We start from the raw sequence: 9,734 nt of genomic DNA on the forward strand, positions 1-9,734 counted from the left end.
ACCATACGACACAGGCGATGGCCCCAGGGTCCATGTGCGCCCTTAGGCTCCTGGTGTGTCTCTAGCACCCAAGTGGGTGGTTCTTGCTAAGTATTTGTGGAGTGAACCAGTGAATAAGTGGACGCATCAGTTTGCAACTACGTGCCAAGTGTTCACCACGTGTTGGGCACTTGCACATCCGGAAACAACAGAAAGATCCTTGGACAGACATTCTAGGCATGTGTGCAGGGGTGTGAACAAGCTCACACCTGCACACACCTGTGGGTACCATGCGCACTGACCAGGAAACACCTGAGGCCACCTTAATTCATTTACCTGCAGAAACCAGAGTCAGGTATGCACACACAGGCCTTGAGGATAAACACACATTCCTGTGCACACAATTTCCCCCCTTCTCTGCCTGGGCTCTCCACCCGCCACCTGGCTCCTGGCCTCCCCTCCCAAGGCCACTGGGTGTCCACAGCTGGGTTTGGAGGGGCTCCTCAGGGTGCAATGAACTCCGCCCCCGACCCTCTGAACTTCTGTTACCAGGTGGCCCTGTGGCCTGGGATTTCCGTTTGAGCTTCTCCTCAGTCTTAGGCTATTTCTGCAGAAGGCTTCAGACTAACATGCAGCCAGAGTTGGCGGGGTCACAGCTGTGCAGGACGGGGGGCTTGGAGAGGCGGCTCCTAGATACCCCCAGAAACCATCTTTCCATTTTACAGCCTAGCAAACTGAGGCCCAGAAGGGAGAGGCACTGTGAGAAACAGCCGCCCTGGCCCGGGCCCTCTTCTTTCTCATACTCTTGCAGCCCAAACAGTAGGTTCCCACGGCCTGCAGCCAGGGTGGGGACAGGAAGGTGGGGACCAGCCGGGAGGAGGAGGCCTGTGGGGGGAGGGGGCCTGTCTGTATCCTGGAGACAGAGAGTGAGGCTGGTGGCCCAGAAACGCCCACCTCGGCAGACACACACACACAGCTCACAGCGACCCAATCTGGAACACACAGACACACGTCCTGTTCCTGTCCTGTCCCAGAGGCTCCCAGCCCAGCTTCCAGATGGGGCTCCTGCCCTGCTGGAGTGTGTGTGTGTGCGTGCGTGCGTGCGTGTGTGTGTGTGTGTGTTTGGCCTGTGTGTATGTGTAGGTGACATGCATTTGTGTGGACGTTTTTGTGTGTATGAGTGTGCATGCGTGTTTGTTTTTTGTAATTGTGTGTACATGGGTATTTGTGTAGGTGTGTGTGAGTGTTTTTGTGGGTGCCTGCGTGTGCATGCACATGTATTTGTGTGTATGTAAACACGTGTGTATTTTATAAGTGTGCGTGCATGTGTTCGTGTGGATGTGTTTTGTGTATGCTTCTATGCACATGCTTCCCCCCCCCCCCCGCCCCCCAATGTGGAATCCTTGTTCCCTGACCAGGGATCGAACCTGTGCCCCCTGCAGCTGAAGCGCAGAGTCTTAACCACTGGACCGCCAGGGAAGTCCCTGTGCAATGTATTTTTGCATGTATGTGCTTATGTGTTTGTGTGTTGTGTGTGTGCTCACAGATGTGTGTGTGTGTGTGTGTGTTGGAGGGGGGCTCCAGGTGTCCCCAGAATCCAAGATTCATATTCGGGGATCTAGTTTCACGGGTTTGGGGCTACTTGCACGTGCGCATGCGCACACACACACACACACACCCCACCACCACCAATACCAATAATAGTAACAGCTAGCGTCTACTGTTGCTTTACTAAGTACTGGGCACTTTTCTAAACACCTTACTTTTTTTTTTTGAAGCCAGATGTATAGGGGTCTAATTCGGTCTAATTCGCAAACAGCAAGTTCGTACTTTCTAGGTGTACAATTTGGTGAGTCCTGACAAACGCATACAGTTGTGTAACCCTTAACAATCAAGACTGAGAGCAGGCCACCATCCAGGTGTCCCTTTGTGTAGTCAATCCCCTCCCCCACTACCAGCCCCTGCCACCATCCATCTGCTCTGTCCCTACGGTTTGGCTTTTTTCAGGAAGTCGCATAAGTAGGATCACACAGTACCCGGCCTTCTGAGTCTGGTCCTTGATCTCAGCACAATGCAACCGAGACGCATAGACTTCATTGCATGTGTAAGCAGTTTGTTCCTCAAAAAAAAGATACAATTCACATACCATAAAATTCACTCTTTTGAAAGATATAATTCAGTGGTTTTTAGTGTATTCAGACTTGTGCAACCAACATCTCTAATTCCAAAATATTTTTATCACCCCCCAAAACAAGCCCCGCCCTGTAAGCAGTCACTCCCCACCCCCTTCCCCAGCCCCTGACAACCAGGAACCCACTCTCCGTGGATCTGCCTGTCCTGGACGTTTCCCATCAATGGAATCACACCCTGTGTGGCCTTCTGTGTCTGGCTTCTCTCACCGAGTGTCAATATTTCAAAGTTAGTTGGTTCCTCTTTATTGCTGACTACGTATTGCATGGTATGGCCCGACCTCAGTTTACCTGTTCACCTGGGGATGGATAGCGGGGCTGTTTGCAGTTTCTGGTGATTAGGGATAAAGCCGCTTCAGACATTCATGGCGGGGTCTGCGTGTGCACCTGCGTTTTCATTTCTCTTGGGTAATACCTAGGAGTGGGGTTACTGGGCTCCACGGTGCATAAACACCTCACATCTATTAACTGATTTAGTCCTCATAATCAAGGAGATGAGTACTATAATTAACACATTTTATACATAAGGAGAGTAAACCTTCCACAGATCTCTCTCACACACACAGCTCTTGCCTCTACCACCCACCCGAAGCCCGCCAGGACCCACGCACACGCCCAAGGCTCCCCACGGTGCACGCAAGCAGCGCGGTTGTCACGCCCCACACCCCCGGAACAGACGCCGATGGGGCCTGCAGAACCAGACGTGCTGCAGACACACTGCGATTTGTTCATCATTCCAGCCAAGCCGTCTCGACCTGACAGTAATTAGCTCGCAGACTGGCGGGGAGACGGTGAACAGGCCCAGAGTCATCGCCGCGGCCCCACGCCCACAGGCCACCGGCACCCATTAGTGTGCGTGCGTGTGCATGCATGCGCGCGTGTGTGTGTATATGCGTGTGTGTGTGTGTCCAGGCTGGGCATATCACAGACACGCCCTCCCTAGAGCCAGCCGGGGCCCCGCACGCAGGCCCACGGTGCCTTCCCCGCGCGATCTCGTCCATGAACTTGTGCACGCCCGCACCCCCCAGGCGCGCAAGTGAGTGTCCCTGCGGGCGCCGAGGCACTCGGCGCTCGGGGAGCGTGCGCGCGCGCTCCCGGGTCCGGCGTTGGGCGTGGGGGGCCGCGGGAGCACGCCCCGCCCCGCCCTGCCGCCGCGGCCGGAAAACCGGCGACGGCGGGCGCTGGCGTCACGGGTTTCCACTGGGCCCCCCGCGCGGAGGCCGGGATTCCCTGGCGCAGGAACGCCTGTGACGGCGGCGCCGGCCTGAGTCGGCCGCGCGGGGAGGCTGGACCCGACTGGGATGACATCAGCCCCAGCGTTTCTGGAGCCGGCCTGGGCGGGGAGGGCCAGGGTGGCTGGGCGGGAGCGGGAAACCGGAGAAGCGAAAGTGACTCAGGCTGCCGACACGTGCGCTGCGCTTTGTACCTGCTCGGCCCTGAGCCAGGCGGTGCCAGTGTCCCCAATTTCCAGATGCGGAAACTGAGGCCCGTGGGCCCTCATCTGTGAGGCTTGCATGCCTGGCGCATAGGCCGTTGCTCAGTCCTCATCTCGGGGTTCTCAGAGAGTCGTCACCCAGTCCCGAGTGAGGGGCCGGGGCCGGAAGCCCCCTTCGCCCAGCGCCTTCTGGGGTCCGGACCCCCCTACGTGATTGTCTCCCTCTGTCTTCCGCAGCAAGCGAGCTCAGAGAGGGCCTGGGTTGCCCTGGCGCCACCCAGCAAGTCGGGCACTCAAGCCAGATCTGTCTACCCTGTTGGTCTGTCTCCAGCCCTGGCCCCTGCGGTGGCCAGAGGCGGTGCCCGCGTCTGAGCCCGGGCTGCCCGGCGGGGTGTGCCCACCGGCTGGCTGCCTTAGTGCTGAGGCCGGGGCGAATGGACTTTAAAAATAGTCTGGGAGGAGGCGCTATTTTTAGCCCACGTGGCTCTGGCCCTCCCAGTTCCCGGGTCAGCAGCCCTCGGGCCAGGGCAGTGAGGAGACGGAAGGGGCTCCACTTTCCAAGGTCCCTTCCCCCTCCTGGTCGTCCCGACCCACCTGGGTGCCCGGATCACCCCGCTGCCCTTTTGCGCACAGCCAGCCCTGGGGTGGACGGTTGGGGAGAAAGGACCTGGGGGCGGGGAGGGGTGGCCCGAGGCCACCTTTCCTGAAACCCCACCCCCTTCTCTAGCTGCCCGGGCCTTTTGTTGGGCGGGGAGGCTGGTTTCTATTTTGGGAAGGTGTTGGAATAAATTCCACCGCTATTTTTAGCCGGTTTGGGGATTCCTCCACCCAGGCTGGCCGTCCGCCTCTCCTCCTGGCTGACCCAAGGCTTGCCTGGATCAAAAAGGGTAGACAAGGACACACAGCCCGCAGGAGTGGGGGGTTTCCCTTGGGGCAGACCTGGAGGGGGGAGACCCCCATGTTTCCTGGTTGCGGGGGGAGGGGCCTCTCAAGGGCGTTCCCACGTCCCAGGTGAGCCAGACCTTCTGGCCTCTCGGAATCCTTGACCTACTACATCTGCATTCCACCTCCAGGACAGGGTGGGGCTCCCCAGACTCACCTTTCACCTCCTTTCAGGGTTGTGACACGTCTGCTCTGCGGAGAATGGATCTTGAGTTCCACACTCTTTGGCTGGGGCTCTCATCCCCAAGAGGAACATCTGCTTGGTGAGGGGAAACCGAGGCACACAGAACCCAGGGCAGGAGTGGGACCCATCTGAGGCTCATTCCCTGATGGTTTCATCTCCATCCACACTTTACAGCTTAACAGCTGGGCTTAACCTTGGGGTAGTGACTCCACCTCTCTGTGCCTCAGCCACCTCCTTCAGGAAAATGGGGTAATAACCACAATAGAGTTACTGTAAAAATGTGAGTGAGGGGCTTCCCTGGTGGCGCAGTGGTTGAGAGTCCGCCTGCCGATGCAGGGGACGCGGGTTCGTGCCCCGGTCCGGGAAGATCCCACATGCCGCAGAGGGGCTGGGCCCGTGAGCCATGGCCGCTGAGCCTACGCGCCCGGGGCCTGTGCTCCGCAACGGGAGAGGCCACAACAGTGAGAGGCCGGCGTACCGGAAAAAAAAAAAAAAAAAAAAAAAAGTGAGTGAAAGGATTAGAGATCTTAGAACAGGGTCCTGGCAGGTGATGGAGCAGGTGGCCCCAGAAAGGAGGCTGCGATGGTTGCCTGGAGCCGAGAGGAACATTTTGGGTTCCCGCTCCACACTTCGCGACGATGCTCCAGCCACCTCCGTACTCCTTACAGTCCTTGGGGCTCACAGGAGTGACCCCGTGCTATAGATCAGGCCACCGAGGCCCTGGGATAACTTCACGGACCAAGGGTCTCATGACTGGTGACACACGGGAAGCCAGATGACTCCTCACGCTGCTGGCTCTGACGTGCCGTGTTCCAAAGCTGCCTTTTGCATTCTTTCCATCCGTTCCTTCACTCACTCAGCAAATATTTGTGGGGCATTGTATGAGTTTCCTATTGCTGCTGTAATAAGTCACCACAAAGAACACAGATTTATTATCTTACAGTTCTGGAGGTCAGGAGTTGGAAGTCCGTATTACTGGGCTAAAATCAAGGTTTCCGCAAGGCCATCCAAGCTCCTTCTGGAGGCTCTGAGGAAGAATCCATTTCCTTGCCTTTTCCAGTTTCTCGAGGCGCCCGCAGCCCTTGGTTCACGGCCCCACATCACGTGGCCTTTTCTATTGCTTTGGGCATCATATCATCTTCTCTTTCTGATGAGTCTCCAGTCTCTGTCTCTCTGTCTCTGTCTCTCTCTCAAGGACCTTGTGACGAATTGGGTTTGCCAGGGAGAATCCAGGATCATCCTCATCTCAAGATCTTTACTTTAGTCCCATCAGCAAAGTCTGGAAAATATTCACAGTTTCCAGGCATTAGGACGGATATCTTTGCGGGGCGGGGCGGGGCTTATTCAGCCTACCACAGGCACCTTCTCTGGCCAGACCCTGCTGACCGCCCGACAAATGAGGCACAGAAGCTGACAGGTGCTTGCCCTCGTGGAGCACAGGGGTCCGTGGCCACGTCCACCAGGTGGTCACAATGATGAACACATGATTATAAATAAGGTTGCTAGATGAAATTCAAGACACCTGGTGAAATTTTTGAAAAACAACAAATACTTTTTTTAGTAGAATACTATTATATTTAATACGATACTTGGGACATATTTACAGTTAAAAAAGAATTTTTAAAAATATTTTTTATTCACTTATTTATTTTATTGGCTGTGTTGGGTCTTCATTGCTGAGCCTGGGCTTTCTCTAGTTGCGGGGAGTGGGGGTTACTCTTCGTTGCAGTGCGCGGGCTTCTCATTGCGGTGGCTTCTCTTGTTGCAGAGCACGGGCTCCAGGCGCACGGGATTCAGTAGTTATGGCATGTGGAATCAGTAGTGTGGCACATGGGCTTAGTTGCTCCGTGGCATGTGGGATCCTCCAGGACCAGGGCTCGAACCCGTCTCCCCTGCATTGGCAGGCAGATTCTTAACCATTGCGCCACCAGGGAAGTCCCTAAAAAAATCAGTTTTTTAAAAAGTATATAGGTATATAATATTTGAGTCATACACTAAAAAAAAGGAATAGATGTATAGTACTCCCACGCGTGACTAGACCACAAGTTATAACTTACCAGGGAAAGGTTTTTTTTTTTTAAACATCTTTATTGGAACAGGGAAGGGTTTTACTCAGAGGCAACAAATAAGCCAATACGTGTGTTAGGATGACACTGGCCTTGGCGTGGAGAACGGGCTCACGTACACAGGCACGTTTTGCGCCTAGGAGCCCACTTATCGCTTTTCCAAAGGCTTCTCACCCTGTTTTACGCCTCGGAGTGGGCGGGCCCTGTGCTGAAGGCTCCGCCTCTCGTGCCTGCACAGGCGCATCCCTCCTTGGCTCGCTGAGACGGTCGACCAATCAGAAGCCGAGCCTTAGGGTCAGGGTCTGAGGATGCGCGTTCCCCCGCTCTGGTGCCTTCTGCGCAGCCTCGCGGAGGCGGAGCCTGGTGGTGGGCGGGGCCTCGCGCTGGCTTCCAGGCACGAAGGGCAGGGGCGGGGGCGGCGCAGAAGCGCTGGGGGCGGCGCAGGTGCTGCACGAGCTGGGGGTGCAGCTTGTAGTAGCCCGCAGCGGCTCCTCTCAGGACTCGGGCCGGAGGCCTCGGCCCCGCAGGCCAGTCCCAGGTCCCCCAGGCCAGCCCAGGAAGCAGGGCGAAGGCGGGACGCCCCTTCCGAGAAGCGGGCCGGCTCCTCCTCCGGGGCCTCCCATCTTCGGAGAAATGGGCAGGAAACGGAGAGGAAATGGCGGCCGGCCAAGGGGGAAGTCAGCCCGGCTGGGAGACCTCAGTGCCGGGATGGAAGGAGGAGCCGCCTAGGCTCGCCCTTCTGAGCATTGCCCTGGGTCACAGCAGCCATGACAGCGGGCGATGTCCTCTCTAAGTTTATTTTTTACCTTTCCCGTAGTGCGGGGTGATTTCTTGCAGGCCTCTTGAGTCTGTCCAAGAGAGGGCAGTTTGGCAGGGGAGATAAGGCCCAGGAACAGAGAGTAAACTCGGGCTCAACGTTTGGGTGGAAGTGCCCCGAGGGGAGTTGAAAGAGACAGTTGTCACTTATTTGTGATACCGACCTGGGATTCATTGATCAATAGAAATTGATAAGAGGCCAGAGGAGGCAAGGCTTTACTGGGACTTGTGCTGCAGCCTGAGGGAGGGAAAACGAGTAACAGCTTCCATTGCTGGATCCCCGAAGAGGGGTGAGCTGGTCCCTTAAGTGGGGTGAGGATAGCGGTGGATACAGGGGTCAGGCCAGACAGGTGACTTAGATGGTCTGGCCACACCCTTGGTGGTGCTGTGTGCGGGGGTCATGCACAGGACCCTGCCTTTGCTCCGGCACCTCAGAAGTGGCAGTTGGGTTTTGCCCTTTTTGTATCTTATTGTTCCTAATTTGTCCCAGCTGCGCATGCGTGCACTTACTTTTAGTCCCTTACAGTTTCTTCCTATTCTGTTGCTTGAGGAGATGTTTGTCCAGGTGCAAGCACTGCAGCAAAGCGTCCCAGGTCCCAGCCTGTCTGCTTTGTCCCTTAGGCCAGGGGAATGTCAAGGGCATTACAGCATCTTAAACCCTCAGCCGGTTTTACGTGTTGGATACTTCTTATGTACCTTACGCCTATTAAATATCTTCACAACAGCCTTGGTGCTACTAGTGAAACGAGGAAACTGAGACGCAGAGAGTTGAGTTGCTGAAGTCCCCCAGCTGAGTTGGTGGCGGAACCTGCCCTGCTCGTTCTTTTTTTCATCTCACAGCGCTGCCTCTTGTTGGACTGCTCTCAGAGGCTGTGCAGACCCACTGTCCAGCCGTCCCCCTGTTCCCACCCTCCCGGACAGTCACAGGAAGACAGTGGGTTCCAGGATCCTGGGCCCTCCGGATCTGAGGTGCTTTCTGAAGTCAGAGGGCCTCCAGAGGGAATGTCTCAAAGTGTGCTGGCCAGGAAGGAGACCAGACGTGAAGGGCACTTCCTCTCTGCTCCAAAGGTGGCTAGGACGAGGCTGGCAGAGAGTCAAGAGCAGCAGGAATGTCGGCAGTAGGGCAGCTTCCACTACTTCCTCCCGGTGGGGGGACGTAGCTGGGAGAGCAGTTCCACGACCCAAGGGAACTGCTTTCTTTTACCCCTAAGCCTTTCACACGTGGGGGACCGTAGCTCTGATGCCATAGGTGTGCCCAGATTGTCCCATGAAACTTTGAGACCCTGGTCTGGAAATTCCTCCTCTCCACCTGGACAGCTCCTCGTGGCTGTGAGGATGGGGACGTGAGTGTTTGCCAAACCCCAAATCATCTAGATTCTCCTGACACGTGGGGAGTGGGTTGGGGGCGATGCAAGCAGAGCTCTTCCTGAATGTTCTGTAGAGTAGAAACTCGCCTTTCTCCTGCTTAAAGCCGACCTCCTACCTAGGACTTGAGACTCCAGAAGGGGGTGTGTCACAAGTACTTGTTCCAGAATCCTAATGCTGTCCTATCTGATTATTCATTTTCTCACTGATAGGAGGGGAGTTTGCAGACATTGCTGAGACTGGCTGTGGAAACGGAAGGTATGAGAAGGATGTGACCCTGGCCACCTGCTGGCTGGTCCAGCCTCCAGCCCACCACTCTGCTTCGGGGCAGGACGCAGACTGGGCTCTGACTAGAGGGAAGATGCCTTTCTCAAGCTTGGGCTTGGAGTTCTTCCCAGAGTGATAAATTCTGGTGAGAAAGAGCCCCGCGTTCTTAGCGCCGGCTCTCCAGTGAGGCCTTGCATCCCTCTTGCCACTGTAAACTCTGCGCTGGCTTCTCCAGGTCAGCCACACGTGGCCCGCAGAAAGGGCTGAGCCTCGTGTGGCCACCCAGGGGGAACCCCCTCATCCAGGAGGCTTTGCCGCTGCCGCCAAAGCCCTCTCATGTGGGATTCTTGTCCCTCATCTCTTTGGATCTCTGGGGGAGACTGAATCCTGAGCCCGCCTCATTGGCTGCCCGGGCTCCACAGCCCAGCCGCTGCTTGCGAAGGAATCTCACAGACCACTCAGCAGGGGTGGGAACCAGTGAGTGGGTGGGC

This window comes from Lagenorhynchus albirostris, chromosome 3, assembly GCF_949774975.1.
Source record: "Lagenorhynchus albirostris chromosome 3, mLagAlb1.1, whole genome shotgun sequence".
Lineage (NCBI taxonomy): Eukaryota > Metazoa > Chordata > Mammalia > Artiodactyla > Delphinidae > Lagenorhynchus > Lagenorhynchus albirostris.